The 20,746-nt window shown below is 37.4% G+C and overlaps 1 long non-coding RNA gene across 1 annotated transcript; it reads left to right on the forward strand.

Annotated features, from left to right (window-relative positions):
- The first annotated feature begins 10,059 nt into the window (after positions 1–10,059).
- LOC122479604 lies at positions 10,060–14,126 on the forward strand. Its single transcript, XR_006296375.1, has 3 exons — positions 10,060–10,092; positions 11,622–11,624; positions 13,960–14,126. It is a non-coding gene; the product is annotated as an uncharacterized LOC122479604 (long non-coding RNA).
- Positions 14,127–20,746: the final 6,620 nt, after the last annotated feature.

Here is a 20,746-nt window from a genome sequence, read left to right on the forward strand (position 1 = left end):
GGATGTGTAACCACTGGAGCCACCCAGGATCCCCATACCTTTTGTTCTAAATGTTTATTTTTGAGAGAGAGAGAGAGAGAGAGAGACAGAGACAAAGACAGACAGAGAGAGAGAGAGAGAGAGAGAAAGAGAGAGAGAGAATGAATATGCATGCTCATACTTGAGCAAGGACGAATGCACGCATGCTTGAACAGGGGACATGTAGAGAGAGGGCATGGACAGAGGGTCTGAAGTGGGCTCCTGATGGACAGCAGAGAGCCCAACACAGGGCTCGAACTCACAAACCATGAGATCATGACCTGAGCCCAAGTTGGATACTTAACCAACTGAGCCACCCAGGCATCCCTGACATCACTTTTCTCTCTCCTCTGATGTTCTGCTAAGGTTCCTGATTGATCAATCCCAATCAGTAACCAAAGGTCATGGAAGCCCAGTCCATATGGGTGAGCCTTCCAGGTTAAACACTAAGTGAGGAGGGGGTGCATAATGGACAGAGAAATTAAAATTGAAGACAAATAACAAAATCTACCTCTTTGTCCCTCAGACCCTACCCTTCTCTTTCTTCCTCATGTCCCACAAATAAAGAATGCACTGTCTTATCTGGTTGGCATGACAGGTTATCAATTTAGTCACACTAACACCTGAAACCTAAGACATTACCTATTATTTTTATTCTTTCTTCTTTAAGACAGCAAGGAAAAAGATGAAAAGAAATAATTAAATAACATATTTAATTTAGTCCTGGCATTAGTAGCTGGCCATTAAGCAAACCCAAGTAGGTATCATTGATGCTTTTGTCCCCCTCGAATTCTATATCCATTTTGCTCTCTGCTGACACCTCACTTTCAAGGGTTCTTTACCTGGTGAGATGACCCAACTTTTGATTCATGAAGAATCCAAGTATTTATGTGGTCATAACTATTTTTCTTCTTTTCCCCACAGACTTGATCATAGAAAATGTACTAAGAACCACCCCAGGGTATCCTTTGGGTTCAGTACTCTCCTGGCTCGCATCTTGTAGAATCAACCCCATTTTCAACTATCCTTAGAATGAACCTTTTCTCTGCCTGTTGTTCAGAAGACTGTGGCATTCAAAATGGTAAAAGGGGAGTTTCAGTTTCCCTAGGGACTGTGTTCTAACATAAGCACTAATACTTCTAAGTGCACATAGCCTAAGATTATGGATGGGAGCAAAATATCCCGGTATTAATTTGCTTGTGCTACTGCCAACAAAATACCAGACTGGGTGTCTTAACAGAAGTTTATTTTCTCAGTTGTGAAGGCTGGAAATCTGAGATCATGGTGCTAGCATAAGCAGTTTCCAGTGAGGACTCTCTTCCTGCTGTGCAGATGGCTGCCTTCTAGCTGAGGACACACATGACCTTGAAACATGCACATAGTAAGAGAGGGAAAGTGAGCGAGATGAAAGGGAGGGACAAGAGACCCTTCCTCCTCTCAGAAGGCCACCAATCCTATCAGATTAGAATCCCACCATTATGATTTAATTTCACTTTAATTATCTCCTAAAAGTCCTCTCTCCAAATATAATCATTCAGGGGTTGGGTTTCAATGTGTTAACTTGGGGAAGGGACACAATTCAGTACATAGCACCCCTTGATCCAGTTACTAGGTATAATAGCAAGGTAAGCCCCATTTTACCTCTACCCATTGATTCCTAGACGAGTGACTGCCGACTGTGAAGAAGGCAGCCCCATCTCCTGGCCTCTGGTTTCATACATACGATACATCCTATGGAAAAGCTCCATAGCTTTGCAGAACACTCTTTCAACTGGTACCTTAACTGACCTTTCAGCAGACCATTCCAGTGTTGTATACACTAAATGCAAATTGTCTTAGGACCTGTGGTAGAATCTATAAATTTGCAGGCATGAGCTACTGCTGTACTTAGTGTGTTACAAAATGAGGTGTGTTTTTGTTTTGTTTTGTTTTGTTAGAAGCAATGATGTGTAAAAACCATGGCAATAGCAAAATCATTCTCTAGGGTCACATAAGGTGGCATAGACAAATATTCTGTTAAGGGACAGCATATCACATGTGAAAATATATCTGTTTTTATGATGAGAAATTACTGTCTCCTCCATGATACAAAGCCTCCACACTTCCACCAGGTAGCTGGCTGACATGCCAGAGAAAAGATGTTGTATCAGAGGCTCAGCATCAGCCTGTGCTGTTGGCAGACTGGGCAATAGAATTGGTTACCAGCCATTGTAAGAAGAAGTCTATACTGTTTATATTGTTGAAATAGTGTATAATATCAATATTTGTCACTTTGAATATGGACCTAGTGAACAAGTAAGGGGAGTGGGAAGAGAAAGCTGATTGGCATCTAGAGGAAGAGTCATACTGTCTATCAAATTATTGAGAAGTTGCCCCACAGTTGACACTCAATGAGGAGATTTCCATGGGAATATCCTCACACTCTGCCCATTTTGGAAAGTTTCATTCACATGTTCATCATCAGACCTTCTTGTCATTATGCTTCCAGTCTTGTTCTTTCTAGCCGACCCATGGGACCCTGCACGTAACTCAGTGTACTTTGGACTTGTCTCCTCCAGTTTGTTTTGGATAACCAGATATTCTGTCCCTTCTCAAGGGGAAGAATTTTTTTTACCATTGACTTTTAGGTCACCCCTGAGTAAGGCTATCGCACTTGCTAGAAGCACAGATCATGGGAGTCTGAGCCATTGGTTATGCAATTATACTTTCAGACATGCTTGAAACAGCATGGGATGCTGTGGTGCAGATCAGCTTTATGGATTCTTTTCACTAAATTTTCATAATGAAACTTTCAAGTCACATAAGTATTTGGTGCCCCATGTTCAAGTGTTTAAAGACTATCAGGGCCTAGTAGAAATCTAAAATCTCCTTTTCTAATGGAGAACAGTTGCAATAGAATCTTCCACTGAAGCTTGCCAGGAGCTCTACCCAGTATTTCTCTCTGCCACAGACACTTTTTTAATACTTGGATTTTCTGGGTATGAGGTCTATGTATAGGGCTGCATACACTACAACCTTGAGGTGGTACAGAACCTTTGTTTCTTTGCTCCCAATTTAAACCTACCTTCTGAATTACTTAGCAAACGAGTTGGAGCTGCACATCTGGATGTGATGTGTGTGGTCTTCAACATCCACAGTTTCATCAAGCATCGCTTTCCTTGTGAGCTCTAAATGGCTCAGCAATTTATCTGCCTCCTCACAGAGGCTTTTTTTTTTTTGAGTATCAATTGGTGCCTTATTTTTTTATTTTATTTTTTCCCCAGTTTTATTGAGATATAATGGACACTGGATTCAGCAGATGGTTTGGGGGGGGGGGTTGTGTTCCATCCTCATGTATCTTAGTAAGACAATTAAGGTTCTTGCTACTTCCTGCCTGGTATGTTCAGTTATCACATATTATATCATTAATATAATAGCCAAAGGTGTTGGCATGTAGGATAGTCAGAAAATCAAAGTATCTCTGGTCTCTAATGATAGAGAGCAAGAGATCAGAAATAATCTTCAGATAAGACAGTGAAAGTGTGTTTTCAAGTAAAGGCAAATGACTTGTGATTACATTTACTGGTAGAAATTAGAAGGAGGGGGAAGAAAAGCTATATCTAAGGTTGCATGCTAGGGCCAGCTACTGGATACAACATCTGAACTGCAGCTCTTTTTGGCAAGACTCCTTCTTAAATTTGCAAAATCCAGTCATGTTTTAAGACCTATCTATCTGGTTTTTGCACCAGTCAAAAACAAGAGGTAAATGAGAATGTAATAGGAACTGTTACTTCTGCTTTTTTCAACTTTTATAGTGGCACTAATCTCCGAAAATTTCCTAGGAACACAGTATTGCGTTAAGTATATTATGAGGAGGTGGGATGTTCCAGTAGCTTCTGATAAGCAGTTTCTATCGTGATAGTACACATTTCACCAATGAAGGAACTAACATGGGTATTTTGTTATGTATTAAACATACCTATTCTCACTATTTGTTTTGGGCCCAGGAAAACAATCAGCACGAGTTGGACTTGGACTAAGACTCTACTTGTTTTATAATCTCTATAGGTTCCAAAGCTGTCTACTGTATTTCAAGTCACCGAGGGTTAACATGGATCTAGAGCCAGTATTCACAAAACCCAAGGATTGGGTTTTACTCTTTCCCTGTACATACTTTCATAAATTGCTCTGTCTCTCTCTGGGAGAAACTGTGGAGAAACATTTACTTGTGGCTTCACTGAAGAATGTTTCCTCCAAGAGACATGGCTTCCTCCATAAACAAGTAGCTTGAATTCTGCAAGATGGCTTAGATCTAGAACTTAGGAAACCATAGATTCCCTACAGAAGTTTGAAACTGGCTTCTACTTTTCTAATCTAGGATTTTCCCACTTATGACAGCATCTTAATAGTCCCCCCATTTATTTTATTCCTAAAGATCCTGTGATCAATTAGGTACATATTTCTGCATGGACAACACTCTGTCCCTGTCTTTCTGCTACAAGGTAAGCCTCCGTTACTCCAGGATGTCAGGACTTCCTGAGTCCCCTGGATACTGGAGAGCCTGATACCATTACATCACCTCTCACCACCATCTTCAGTCACCAGAGTTTCTAAGGTGTGGAGAAAAGCATGTCCCCACTTTTCAACCCTAGGCCCTCCTAGGATTGAAGCTAGAAATTGGTTATGAGGATTACACATGCACTCTTTGAGCCTTTGGGCACCTTTTCTGTTGAGTGTGCCCTGCTAATTCTGGCATCTCAAGTTCACTGATTATAGGCCTGCCTCTAATTCATCATCCTAGCCTACTAGTAATGTTTACTTCCATTCTTAAACCAACACAAATCATGAACGCTAAGTACATTCATTTCAAAATATTCAACCCATACTACTCTTGCATTTCATGCTACTTGGTCTCACAACGTAGAATGTATTTCACTCATGCTCGTCGGACTCCTTATGATATAAACTGGCACGATCCTACAACTCTTTCAGTGAACAGGCTACTTCCTTTCAGATTAGCACTTGTACTTCTCCATTTCAATTATGTTGGCACCTAGTTCCTCCTACACCTGCAGGCCACGAGAGGACTGGGAATTAGAGCTGACATAACCAGCATTCCATTGAGAGGCAATTGCTCCAGCTTATGTAGAGAGGTACTGCTTGCATTAGCAAGACCGTTGTAGGGATGTTTGGGAATTCAAACTTCTCAGCTTTTTAAAAAATTTGCATCTGAACACTGTGATTAGCATCCGAGGCCATCAGCTTTTCATTTTCTCTTGGTTGGGTTTCTGGGACCTTCAGAGGAGTTACCCTATGTTATAATCTTTGTAACACCTATTTTCACCATAGCTAAGTGGCACAGACACTTGATCATCAAGCATCACTGTCCATTGGTACTTTCTTCCCATTTCTTTGCTCATGATCATTTTTTGGAAATGAGATGCCAATACCTGCCTATTATCATCCCCACTCTATAAGAAGAGTATACATGTGCTTCTAAAATATGTAAACAACCAAATCTCAGAATCTTAACTTTAAGGATTCCTTCCTGGGGCTACTCCTGGGACCAGTTATTTTTTTAGTCAGAAAACAGATGAAATCCCCTACTGGGGAAAATGGTACTGGGAGAACTGGACAGCAACATGCAGAAGAATGAAACTAGACCACTTTCTTACACCATTCACAAAAATAAACTCAAAATGGATAAAGGACCTGAATGTGAGACAGGAAACCATCAAAACCCTGGAGGAGAAAGCAGGGAAAAATCTCTCTGACCTCAGCCACAGCAATTTCTTAATTGACATATCTCCAAAGGCAAGGGAATTAAAAGCAAAAATGAACTATTGGGACCTCATGAAGCTTCTTCTCTTTGCACTGCAAAGGAAACAATCAACAAAACTAAAAGGCAACCAATGGAATGGGAAAAGATATTTGCAAATGACATATCAGACAAAGGGCTAGTATCCAAAATCTATAAAGAACTCACCAAACTCCACACCAAAAAACAAAGAATCCAGTGAAGAAATGGGCAGAAGACATGAATAGACACTTCTCTAAAGAAGACATCCGGATGGCCAAAAGACACATGAAAAGATGCTCAACATCACTCCTCACCAGGGAAATACAAATCAAAACCACACTGAGCTATCACCTCACGCCAGTCAGCGTGGCTAAAATGAACAAATCAGGAGACTATAGATGCTGGCGAGGATGTGGAGAAATGGGAACCCTCTTGCACTGTTGGTGGGAATGCAAACCCGGTGCAGCCACTCTGGAAAACAGTGTGGAAGTTCCTCAAAAAATTAAAAATAGATCTACCCTATGACCCAGCAATAGCACTGCTAGGAAGTTACCCAAGGGATATAGGAGTACTGATGCATAGGGGCACTTGTTTTTTTTTTTTTAATTTTTTTTTCGATGTTTTTTATTTATTTTTGGGACAGAGAGAGACAGAGCATGAACGGGCAAGGGGCAGAGAGAGAGGGAGACACAGAATCGGAAACAGGCTCCAGGCTCTGAGCCATCAGCCCAGAGCCTGACGCGGGGCTCGAACTCACGGACCGCGAGATCGTGACCTGGCTGAAGTCGGACGCTTAACCGACTGCGCCACCCAGGCGCCCCGCATAGGGGCACTTGTACCCCAATGTTTATAGCAGCACTTTCAACAATAGCCAAATTATGGAAAAAGCCTAAATGTCCATCAATTGATGAATGGATAAAGAAGTTGTGGTTTATATATACAATGGAATACTACTTGTCAATATGAAAGAATGAAGTATGGCCTTTTGTAGCAATGTATATGGAACTAGAGAGTGTTATGCTAAGTAAAATAAGTCATACAGAGAAAGATACCATAGGTCTTCACTCTTATGTGGATCCTGAGAAAGTTAACAGAAGACCATGGGGGAGGGGAAGAGGGAAAAAAAAGTTACAGAGAGGGAAGGAGGCAAACCATAAGAGACTCTTAAATACTAAGAACAAATTGAAGGTTTGTGGGGGGTGGGAGGGAGGGGAAAGTGGGTGATGGGCACTGAGGAGGGCACCTGTTGGGTTGAGCACTAGGTGTTGTATGGAAACCAATTTGACAATATATTTCATATTAAAAAAAAAAAAAGAAAAAATGTAGAGACTTTTTTTTTTTGCTTTAAGTAAATCAACAGGGAATTATGAAGCACTCCAGAGCTAGCAGGCAGTAGTAAGTTACCACCATCTTTAGGCTGGAAGTGGTAAGATAAAGAAGCAATTACTGAATTCTGGGGAGACCTGTATCTATAGGAAAGGCTTCCCAATGGGAGCACGATCTCTGTCAACCTTTAGCCCGGCAGCAGGAAGCTGGGGGACTAAAATTTCTGACCTCTCTATCCTTCCATTGATCTTCTACCAGTGACTCTCATTGGCTGAGACCAAGCACATTATAAGAACACAGTCTCTATCAGGGGCGCCTGGATGGTTCAGTTGGTTGGGCATCCAACTTCAGCTCAGGTCATGATCTCACAGTTCGTGAGCCCGTGTTGGGCTCTGTGCTGACAGCTCAGAGCCTGGAGCCTGCTTTGGATGCTGTGTTTCCCTCTCTCTCTGCCCTTTCCCCTCTCATGCTGTGTCTCTCTCAGTCTCTCAAAAATGAATAAACATAAAAAAATTTAAAAAAAAGAACACAGTCTATATCTTTTCTCACTGTTCTTGAGCAATGTTTTATAACCTTCTCTCCTTGTACTCCACACACATTCTCTCCCTTTTCCTTTCAGCTGATGGCCTTTGATCTTACCAAGAAAACCCTAGCAATCAGAAGAGAAGGTTCACAGATTGCCAACACCATTTGCAGCACTTGTACCTATAGCATATGCCCCCATTTCTGTTACCCATATATCAATTTCCATTTTTCCATATAAACCAGTCTTTCCCCAAATCCTGCATTTATGCAATTCACCTGCTCAAGCATTTCTCTCTAGCTCTTCTCTACCATTTCTTCCAAATCATCAATGTTTCCTTTTTTATTGTACTGCTGCTCTCAACACATCAATATACTATTATCTTCCCTGTCATAAAATGTTCTTTTTTTTTGCTCTCCCTTCCCCTTCTAGCTACTACCACAGTTATTTTTTTAGTGTTTATTTATTTAGAGAGACACAGAGAGACAGACAGACAGACAGACAGACAGCAGGGAAGGGAAGAGAGGCGGAGAGAGAGAATCCCAAACAGAATTTACACTGTCAGTGTAGAGCCCAATGTGGGGCTTGAAACTCACAAAGTCTGAGATCATATCCTGAACCAAAATCAAGACCCAGATACTAAACCCACTGAGCCACCCAGGCACCTCATTTTTTTTCTTGTTATATAAAAACACCATGTGATTCTAATACTCTTTCCAGAAACTCTCCTACTATTAACCCTGAAACCCACTGAAGTGGCTTTTACCCTGAAGCTCCTCTTGTTATGGCCAATAATGACCCACATTGTTAAATCCAGTGGTTACATTTTAGTCATTTAATTGACCCATCAGCAATAGTTGACATAGTTTGTTGCTCACTTCTTTTTATGTTATTTATTTTGAGAGAGAGAGAGAATGTGAGCGCACGCAAGCAGGAGAGGGGCAGAGAGAGGGTGAGAGACAGACAGACAGACAGACAGACAGACAGAATCCCAAGCGGCTTGGCACTGTCAGCGTCGAGACCAATGCGGGGATTGATCCCACGACTGTGAGATTATGACCTGAGCTGAAATCAAGAGTCAGTTGCTTAACCAACTGAGTCACTCAGGTGCCCCCATTACTCACCTTCTTAAATAATTTACTTTAATATCAGGATACTGTACATTGTTGATTTCTAACTTCCTCTAAGGTCACTCTTTCTCAACATCCTTTACTACTTTCTCATTTTCTCCCCAACCTCTTAATATTGAACTGACCCAAGTTCAGTATTTTGTCCTCTTCTGTCTATGCTCCCTCCCTTAGTGACTGTATTATTTAGCTTAATGGCTTTAAATAATATTTATGTTAATTACTTCCAAAATAATACCACCAATTAGACCCTTCTAAATTCCAAACTTATATATTCAACTGCCCTTCGTGATACCTCTGCTGATATGTTTAATGTCTTGATAATCTTTTCTCAAAATCTGCTCTACCAGTAGCCATCCTCATCTGAGTTAATGGCAACTTTCCAGTTGTTTGGGTGTGGGGAGGGGGGCGGCAAAAAGTCATCCTTGACCCTTCTTTTTGTGCCACATCCATACCACAAATACTTCCGGGTCTCCTTTCAAAATATATCCAGACTCTCTTTCTTCAGCAGTTATCATAACCATTTGTTCTAGGCTACCATCTCTTCTCCTCTCTTAACTGGGTTACTGCAGTGTTCTCCTTGACTTTATCCTTACTTTTCTAAAGTCTTCTGAACAGGATAGCCAGAATGTTGCATTTAAGAAACAAACACTGAAAAAACCAACAAACAAACAAAAACAAAAAAGAAAAAACCAAACCAAACCAAACAAATAAACCCCCCTTCAATGGATCCACCTTACACTGAAAGTAAAGGCAAGATTCCTTACAATAGCCTAAAAGGCCCTAGAAAATACCAAGTATACTTCTGCTTTAGGACATTTGCTTTAGTTGCTCCCTCTTCCCGGAATATTCTTTCTCCGGACACTGTTTTTGCTCATTCCCTTACCTCACTCAAGTCCTGGATCATATCTCATCTTTTGAAAAAGGTGTGTCCTAACCACTTATTTAACACTCCTATCCTTCCTCGCACCCTTCCCTCCTAACACTTTCAAGTCACCTTACTCTGTTCTTTTTTCTTTGTATTCCATTACTATCTTTCATCACACTAAGTTATCATTTTTTAATATGTCTGTATTTCCTTATAATGCCTCTTGTTTATCATACGTTTCCCTCTCTTGATCATTGAAGTCAGTGAGGACTGAGGTGTTTGTCTGATTTGTTCACTGATAAAGCATCTGGCATATAGTAAGCACTAAGTACTGAAAGAACAAATGACTACTTTATAAGATGTAGAACTCAAGAATTCAGAAAATACCAGTGTGAATATCAGTAGATATCAGCACTAGACACAGATTCTTTTCTCCCACCTCTTCCCATCTGTCTGGCAGACCGCATCTGCTTAAAGGAAGCACCTAATAAGGCCAAAGAACGTTCTCTCCATTCAAAATCCTCTTAAACCTCTTATTTTACTCAAAGATGCTGTGATTCAATCTGCAGACATAATTCTTGTTTGACTTAGCCATGAGCTCTTAGAGAGGAAAACCAACAAACGAGACAAAAAAAACCAGAGTGGTAGATGTGCTTACAAACTGGCCTTGAAGGTAAAACCAAACTTCAGGTGAACAGATCATTTTTTTTATCTGTTTTTTGACCACATATATTAGTGTGAAACATTTTTAGTTTTAGTTTTTTAATTTAATATTTATTTATTTTTGAAGGAGAGAGACAGAGCACGAGCAGGGGAGGGGCAGAGAGAGAAGGAGACACAGAATCTGAAGCAGATTCGAGGATCTGAACTGTCAGCACAGAACACGACGCGGGGCTCACACTCAGGAGCCGTGAGATCATGACCTGCACCGAAGTCGGATGCTTAACTGACTGACCACCCAGGCACCCCAGTGTGAACCATTTAGAAATGATAGAGTAAGGTACAGTGATTCTCTTAAAACTCAACCTACAAAAATCTGCATTAAATAGCAAATTCCAGTGGAGCAGACTCAACCATTGACTAACATAAAAAACTTTCTTTTCCTAAAGGTATCAGTAGGTTATGTTAGAAATCTGGAACATAGATTAATATTTTTTCCCCATCATTTCCCTTCCCAAATCCTTCAAGAACTACTCATAGCTGTTGGGGTAAAGTTTAGGTTTGTTGATATGTCTCAGAAACCCTTGTCCACCTTTCCAAGTCTCATCTCATCCTTCCTTCTCCCTTGTTTCTTTTGTTTCTGCCAAAATGACCATCTAAAATAACATGTTTTTGTTTTTGTTTTTTGCCTTCACAGCCTTCAAGTGCTTGTATCTATGCTGGGATGCTCCCACCACCATTCTTTAGTTAGTTAATTCATACACATTCTTCTGATATTAACTCAAAAGACCCTTTCTTAGAAAAGTCTTTTCTGACCCACAGATTAGATGTACTCTGTTACTTACATTCAACTAAGGCATATTTCATATTTCTTTTACAATATTTTATACATTTTGAAAGTATACATTTATTTGTTTAATTTTTTGCCTCAGTTTTCCCTCCCTCAAAAGATTGGACTCTAAATTTATGACCACAAGAACTATATTTGTTTTTTTTTATTACTGTTTTCATTTTGCCCAGCATATGCTAAACCCATAATGTAGATTAGAAAAAAGAATGAATAAAGTTTATTAACTAGATTCCTAAACCCCACCTCCTGTGTTAGGCTTCTGGGTTATGATTTCCTTATTACTCTATTTTCCTATTAATTGGCATTGTACTTTATGGCAATTGCCTATATATACACACTATATATAGATAGATATCTATCTATATATCTATATATAAAGAATGACATGAAAAAAACAACGTATCTGATTTCCTATGTGAGTGGCAAATCTTGTCATTTTGCCTGCCATTCTGTATATAACACACCCAGAGCAGGTAGTTATTAAATGAAAGTTTTTGTTTGTTTCAACACTTCTCCATTAGGCCAGCAAATATTTCTCACTATACACCTGTTTCAGCAAAGTCTGTGGACAGGTTATACTTTAGAGTTTTTACAGCTCAGAAGCCTAGAATTAGTATGTAAATCCTGCCCAAAGGACTTTTATTAAAAAATGAATAAAGTTGACATAATGGAAAGAGCTCCAGTCTAAAACTTTATACCCCAAATATCTTCAATATAATCTAATCCATGAAGAAAAGACCTAGTTTGGGTAAGGATATATTAACTACTTAAAATCTAATGTAGCTTCTTTCTGTAAGATCTGCCATAGCACTTCCTACTACATCACATAGTATTTCTAAAATACAATGTACAACAAGATCCAGGGACAAAAGCCTGTGTACTATTCTTGAGCCTTACCCTAAGTTAGTGCTTCTTCTTCTTTTGTGGCTTTTTGTTATTCCTTAAATCAAGTAATGTACTGAAGCCAATTCATATGACTTGAAGGAGCCAACTTTTAAATTTTTAGGAATTTTGTGAACAAGCTGTTAAACCATTGGCATCTTTTAGCTGACTATGAAACGAGTATTTACACTATGGTAATTAGTAGATGCTACATATTTGGGGTTTTGTCTCCAGGAAACCAATTGTTAAATATTTACTAGTACAACATTGCTTGACTCCTTTGTGACAACTCCTTGATAACATGATGAAATTACCTTATGATGCCTATGTCACAAAGTAACCTCCAGATAAATAATTCCCTGAGGTGCTTTATCTTTGTGTTTGAATCTACCATCACAGTTTTTATGAACCTAACATACATCAGTAAATATTTTCTATTAAAGAATAAATACTCATCTTTTGGTTACACCATAATCTAATCCATGGATCATACCACAACAACCAAAAACTACTGCACTTTTTCTAATGAATGTATGGAATCCCAATTTTGGATTAATTAAACCTTGAGAAGAGAAACAAAAATCTCAACATAGTAATACATGCCTTAACAGTTTCAATGGTGATATGTATCAAAGTAAGGTTATAAATATAATTATGGGATTTAGAGAATGATTTCACATCATAATAGACACAGACCATTTAAAGTATGGCATCTCTGTATAGCATATTGAACTTCTTGATTGTAATTTTTAACAACAATTATAGATGCTGCTTCAAAAGTGAAGTGTTTGGGATATGGGGAAGTCACAGAATCAAGTCTTCTTTGTTACCTGCTTTCACACTCAATGCTGCAGTTCTGAGAGGATGTCAATGACTACTCAGAATTCTGCTCCTCTTTGAATACGTTTCTGCTTTCCAGTTTTCTTTAAACATTCCTATTCTCTAGACAGGCAGGATAAAAACTAGTGAAATAAACCCTTATCATCCCTTTGTCCATTTTCTCCTGATCTACTTTCTTCTTTTCACCTTTGAACTAGTGGACGCACTCAACATTTAAATGTCTCCTGATTAAATAAAAATATGTAGCAAAAGAAAGGGAGGTTACAGAAAGTATAACTGCAATCATCACACTCAATTCCTGTAAACTCCCTAGACTTGGGTATGAGACAAAGATGCAAGTATCCTCGCTTCTATTGAACGTTTTATTTATTCTGTAACCAACCAGAACAATATGGTTGTTCTGGAGAAAAGTGGACAAAGAAATGGCATTTTTAGATAAAAGAAATGAAACTGGCATCATCTGAAGACAATTGTTTATACTGAAAATTCAGAAGAATTGACACATTTTTAGAATAAATGATTTTAGCAAGAAGGCTGTGTAGAGAGCACACAAATAAACTGTATTTCTATAGGTTATCAACATAGATAAAATTGAAATTTAAAATGTTAATAACCTTAGCAACAAAATGTATCCAGTGTTTAAGTTAATCTAACAAAAACTGTAAATGAAATAGCTCTACACTAGAAACTCCAAAGAGCATAAAAGAAATTAAAGAAAATATAAGTGAATAGGTATACAGGTCTATGGGTTGGGAATTCAAATTTATAAACATGTCTACCCTGCCCAAATTAATCTATAGATTTCATGCATTTACAATTAAAATACCAGCAAGGATGTGTGTATATACATGTGTGCAAATGGACAACTAGATTCCAAGAGCCAGATAGAAATAAAAATTGCTAAGCATAAGACAAGGCAATCTTGAAGAAGTCAGACATAACTAACAAACTTACTCCATTCATCAATAGCTAAGACAAAGTTGTCTTGTTTGTTTGTTTGTTTTTTTCCCCAAGCCAAACTGTCTCCAGCTTTATTAAAGATACTTTTCATAAACAATCATGGTATTTCAGGCAGGACATGGGGAGACAATCATTAACAGTATACAACAACTTTCAAACTCCCTTCTTCAATGGACTACCAAGATCAGAAAGCCACTATAAAACCCAATGAAGTCTTCATTTGATGCTCTGAACAGGGAAAGTTTAGAGTGAGGGTTGACATTTCACATTTAGTATGTTGTTTAACAACTTTTCACAAGCTGATCCTGACTTTCGGGAAATGAAATGAAAATGGCAGAATTATCAATCTAAAGCTCCACAAGCTAAAAAAAAAAAGGAATTCTTTTGAGGGATGCCATCTCCATGGCGACACTGTAAAGTCCAATGCAATACTGATGCAACATTAGACATGTCTACCATTTGAATAGAACAGAGAGTTAAAAAATAGACCCACACATAAATACTCAGCTAGCTATGACAAAGGTAACCCCAGTGCTTGAAGATAGGAAGGGTCATTTCAATAAATGGTGCTAGTTCCTTTATATGAAAAAAAGTACCTGGATTTCTACCCTACAATTAACCAAAAATCAGCTACAGATCAATAGCACATCTAAATGTGAAAGTAAATCAATAAAACCATTAGGAAAATAAATAGAAACAAATATATGAGGTAGGCAAATAGTCCCAAAAGGGGCACAAAAAGTGCTAATTATAAAAGAAAAAAATATTAGATGATCTTAAACTTAAGAACTTCTGTTTATCAGAATTCACCCCTTCTAGTATGGAAAGAAATTCACAGTATGAGAGAGGATATTTATTATACACAACTGAAAAAGGACTAGTTTCTGGAATATATCAAGTTCTCTAATAAATCAGTAACAAAATTTACAGCTTATCCAATAGATGGACAAAAGATTTAAGAGGACATTTAACGAGAAGATATCTAAATTACCAATAAATATATGTCAAGATATTTATCTTCACTGTGTATCAGGAAAATGTAAATTGAAATCAGAGCTTGATATCAGAGCAAAAACATGCCTGACTGATAACTCAATAATTATACTCCTAGGTTTCTACCTAATACATTGTACATGTTTGCCAAATATATGTATTATAATACTCATAGCCACATTCATAATCTCCCCAAACTTGTGATGACCCAAATTCTTATTGTTGATTAAAGTATGCTATATTCCCAAAATGAAATGCCATACTACAAGGAGAATGGACGATTTTCAACTACACAGAAGACTCTGGATACATCTGATACGTAACGTTGAGCAAAAGAATTCAGAAGGAATACATACACCAAGATTCCATTCATGTGAAGTACAGAAGCATACAAAGCTAATTTATGCAGAACACAGGGTAACAGTTACTCTCACAGAGATAGAGGCTGCAAGGAAGAGAAAGAAGCATCTGTAGTGTTGGTAATGATCTGGGGTATATGTTTGTTTACTTTGTCTTTGGATTTTATCTCAGAGCTGTTTAGACTAGGCCATTTAGCTGTGAAAATTCATCAAGCTGTACACTCATGATAGATGATCCTTTCTAAATGTTGATTGCACTTCAATAGTAAGTTTTTTAAAAGAGTAGAGAAAAAAAGGTTTTATTTTTTTATCGCAGCGTCCATATATTCATTGTATAATATAGCTCTCTTTTATGCTATTGCATATATTTTCTCTTTGAATAATGAGGTTGTGTTTTTATTAATAGACAAAAATTCCAATCCAAGCTGTGTCCCATTATATACATCTTGTATTATATAACAGAGGGAGGGAGTACAAGCTATTTAATTCTGATATTTCCATTTCTGGTATAAAAACCAGAAGGTTCAGATTTAAATATTTTTTATTAGAACCACCCATGTCAAGAAAGCAGGCCCAACACGTGTGCCTCAAATCATTCCTGTCATCAGTCTTTTCAACATAATCAGAACATATAATCTTTCATTATTATGATAGAAATGCATTAATTTTTCCAGTCTTGCAGCCTTTAAAAATATTGTTAAATATTTAAAGCAAAGACCCATCTTGGAAAATGTTATGCATATTTTCTAATGGAAATTTTATACTGAATTTCTCAGAACCACCAAGTGGACTTTCTTTTGTAAAAATTATGGGGAAAAACATAATAGTCCACACACAGAAACCATCTCAACATATCAGTATATGGTGCATTATGGTTATCAAGATTAGGATTTCCATAGTGATTTTCACTTAAAATTTCCCAAAAGCTCATGTTCCCATCAACTACAAATGTTTACTGTTTAATACGCTGAAACCCCCTGTTTTTGTATTTTAAGGAAATTGTTGTCCTGGTATGTAAACTGGAGCGTTGTGGGCCAGATGAAAGGTAATTTGGTTGCCTCTCTTTTATAATAAAAAGAGATCATTATTTTCTGATTTCCTAAGTCCAAATACTTCCTACATTTAAACATGGATACTCATGTACTTATTCGCATGTACACACAGAAAGACATAACAGCCCAAAATAAAATAACTAATTACATTCACCCAATTCTTTCAATTGTCTTGACATATTTATGTTACTTCACTCATATTTCTAACTTAGATATTACTCATAGTTACAAAATTCATTCAATTGTCACTACTGGCTTTGGCTTGACTGTAGAAAGCTGGAAAAGGCATCACTTCTCCCGCAATATTAACCCAGAAATGATAGTTAGGTTTTAAAGACTATGTCTTTTACTGGATTCACCAGATACGTGAGGCTACATGACACTCAGCCCAAAACTTGAAGGTCAGGAATCCCTAAGGAGAAACTGGATGGGAGCGCTTGCTTACCTGTGGCAGATGTCAAACACCATACTGCCATAGGTGCCAATAATAAGAATTCAGCTGAAACTTTAAGACTCAGCTAAAGGCTGGGTGTGATAATTTACAAGAAAGTGTAGAAACTTGGGATGCAACAGATACAAGAGGAATTCACACCCACTTGAAAGTTCTTTTCCACAGACTTCACTATATGCTCACAAGAAAAACTGGTTAGTGGACAAGAATAGAGAGAAAACCTCATTTCCAATGGAAGCCTGGAGGAGGGGAAAAATAGCTATTGCAAATTCCCACTGGGACCCTTCTCTCTTATATCTCCCATAGACCAAAAGCCTAAAGCTTCTAAGGGAGCTATAAGAAAACACCATCACCCTCAGGATATATGTGAAAATCCAGTACAGCTAAGTAAAGAGGAATAAAAAATAAAATTTAAAAATTAAAAAAATATAACAACCTCTACTCCTGAAGTAGGGACAGAAATACACCATGAACCCAGACCATGAATCTCCCTACCTGGAAGAGGAGTAGGATCATTGAAAAGTCTTCCTTCCTAAAAAGCAGGGACATTGTACTTCTTTAAGATTGGGCTTGGACCAGAATGGTAGAGATTCCCTCCACTACTCACCTCTACCAGCCTAGTAAGTGTTATATAAGAAGTAATGGCAGTCTAATCCTGCTTAAAGTCATCCAGAAAGAGAAACCTTCCCTGAAGTTAGGTGCAATGTTCAGACCTAAAGATAAGGGTAGGAAAAACAAAATGGGAAAACTCTCTGGGAGATCAGTCTCCAGCCTAAACACAAGATAACTAAGAGGCATTTGTAGCCTGTGGTGCACTGAGGGAAGCCACAGCAACAACAAATCAAACCTAGCCCAACTCCTGACTAGACTGATTCAGCCTCTGACACGAACAATTCAGAAAAAAGAGGATGTGTGCTTTCGCAAGCATCACTATTATTTACCTAAATTTTTACCATGCTACAGAAGATACTGGATTTCATTCTCAAATTACAAGATACAATAGGAAGGAAGACAAATAATACGTGGTCAAGAGACAAAGCAATCAATAAAACCAGATTCAGACATGGAATTTTAAATATAGTTAATAAGTTGAAGGTTACAGTGGAAACAGTGGACAACATGCATGATCATATGGCATTCTATAAAAAAAATAAAAATAAAAATGCTAGAGATGAAATTCACAGTACAGAGGTGAAGAATGTTTCCGATGGTCTCATTGTAGGTGATATAGGTGAGGGAAGAATCAGTGAACTGAAGATACATCAAGTGAAATTACCTAAACTGATACGCCAATGAATAATAATAGTAATAATAAGAACAGAGTAGACAGCAGCTAAGGACAGTGGGAAAATATAAATCTAACATACACGCAAATAAATCCATATAAAAAGGAGAGTGAAACAATGGGGCAGAAAAAACATTCAAAGATGATAATGTAGAAGAAGTTTAAAATAAAAACATTGTCTCTAGAAGCTCAGAGAACAACAAGCAGGATGATTTTTAAAAATCACATATATTATTCAAACAGTTAAAAATCTAAGATAAAGAGAAAATCTTGAAGGCAACCAGAAAACATAACAAATTATACAGAGGAAACAAAAGTAAAATTTGCATCAGAATTCTTGTCACTGACAAGACAATAAAATGACATCTGGATAATGCTTTAAAAAAAAAAAAACTTAACCCATAATTCTATACTCAATGAAGATACTTTCAAAAATAAAGGAGAAATACTTTTTTTTCCAGACACAGAAAAGCAGAGAGTACTTTACTTAAAGACATAAATACAACAAATTGTAAAGAAAGCTTTTCATCTATAAAAAATACCAGGCAAAAACTGGTATCTACACAAGTTCAAGAATGTTGAAAATAAAGATAAATATATAATTTGCCATGTAATTGCTTAGCAGATAATTGACTACTTAAAACAAAAATAGTTGTAACGTACTACATGTTTATAGCATACATAAAAGTAAAATGTGTGACAAAGTAGCACAATGGATGGCAGAGAGAAACTGTCATATGATATGTTGAATATATATAGGAAGTGGTACAATATTATCTTAAGGCAAATTGTGATTAAAGAGGCATATGGTGGGGGAGCCTGCCTGGCTCTGTCAGAAGAACATGTTAGTCTTGATCTCAAGGTCGAGAGTTTGAGCCCAAATTGAGTGTAGAGATTACTAAGGGAAAAACAAACAAACAAACAAACAAAAAGACACAAATGGTGAAGTCTGGGACAATAATCAATTTTTTTTTTAATATCGGGTATACATAATGAGTCAAGAGTGGAAATAAAATGGATTTGTAAAAAATACATAATCCAAAATTATTCACTTAATGGCAAGAAAAGATTTAAAAAGAAGCAAAAATATATGGAACAATTAGAAATAAACAAGATATAGGCTGTAATCATATCAGCGTCAATAAATGTAAGTGGTCTAAATACACATTTTAAAAGACAGAGGGTCCAAGTGCAAAACAAAGCAAGGCCCACCCATAAGCTGTCCTAAAAGCCAAAACAATACAAAACATGCAAAAGAGAAAAACATTGATAGTTTAGAGGAAAGAAGAGGAAAAAGGTATTATTTCCAAAATTAAGCTCAAGTGGCTATAATGTAGACTTCAGGGGTACCTGGGTGGCTCGTGGGTTAACCATCTGACTCTTGATTTCAGCTCAAGTCATGATCTCAGGGTTGTGAGATTGATCCCCGCTTTGGGCTCCTTGCTAAGTATGGAGACTGCTAGGGATTCTCTTTCACTCTGCCCCGCCCCCCTCCCCCCCCCCCCGCCGACCCTCCTTCTTTCTCTCTCTCTCTCTCTCTCTCTCCCCCCCCCCCAATAAATACACATTAAAAAAGACAGAAAAAAATGTAGACTTTAGAATCAGGAATATTGCAAATGATACATAGGGAAACTGAATAATGACAAAGGCATCAGTTCACAAGGACTTGATAACAATCCTAAAGAAGTATGTACCTACCAACAGAACTTCCAATTAGATGAATGAACATTGGTAGAGCTAAAAGAGGAAACAGGCAAATCTATAATTACAGTTGGAGAATTTTTCATGCTTATTTCAGTAAATGATAAAACTGTGGATAGAAATCACTGTGGACCTGAAAATAATATGATTTGACCTAATTGTGATTTATGAAACATTCCACCAAACTACAAAACATTTTTTCAATCATGCATGTAACTTTTACCAAAATAGGGCATATTTGGAACATAAAACAAACTTTAATAAATTTGAAAGAATTATACCCTATGTGTTCTTAGCCCATGACAAAATAAACTAGTTATCAATATGAAAAAGGTATCTGCAGAGTCTCCACATTCTTGGAAATTAAACAACACATTTCTAAACAACCCATGGCTGGAGAGAAAATTAAAAGTGAAATCAGAGAATATGTTTAACTGAATAAATATATATGAAAAATTGGGGGCTGCTGCTAAAGCAGTATTAAGAAGGAAATTTATAGGATTATATGCTTATATTAAAAAAGAAGATAGATTGAAAGTGAATTATCTAAGTTTACAGAATTAGGAAAAAGAGAGTAAGTTAAACCCAAAGAAACCGGAAAGAAAAAACAACCAAAAATTAGTAAAATTAAGATTAACAGAAAAATAATCAGTAAAATTAAAAAAATGAAAAGCTGGCTTTTGGTGAAGATTAATACGGTTGATCAGCTTCTAGCCAGACTTATCAAAAAGATAAAAAGTGTGCATGTGTGTTTGGGTGTGTGAGAGAGGAGAAACAGCGAGAGAAAGGAAAGAGAGAGAGGAAAGAGAGAAAGAGAGGCTACCAATTTTAGAAAGAGCAGATATCACTCTAGTACAGACCCTACAAACATAAAAAAGATAGCAGTAAAATTCCACACTAGTTGTATACTCATAAAGTTGATAGATGAATAGACAAATTCCTTGAAAGACAGAAGCTGGTAAAGCTCACTTTAGAAGAAATATATAATCTGAATATTTCTATATGTATTAAAGAAATTGTATTTACAATTAAAAACATTACAAACAATAAAAACCCAGGGGCATGTGACTTT

Source organism: Prionailurus bengalensis, chromosome C1 (assembly GCF_016509475.1).
Source record: "Prionailurus bengalensis isolate Pbe53 chromosome C1, Fcat_Pben_1.1_paternal_pri, whole genome shotgun sequence".
NCBI lineage: Eukaryota > Metazoa > Chordata > Mammalia > Carnivora > Felidae > Prionailurus > Prionailurus bengalensis.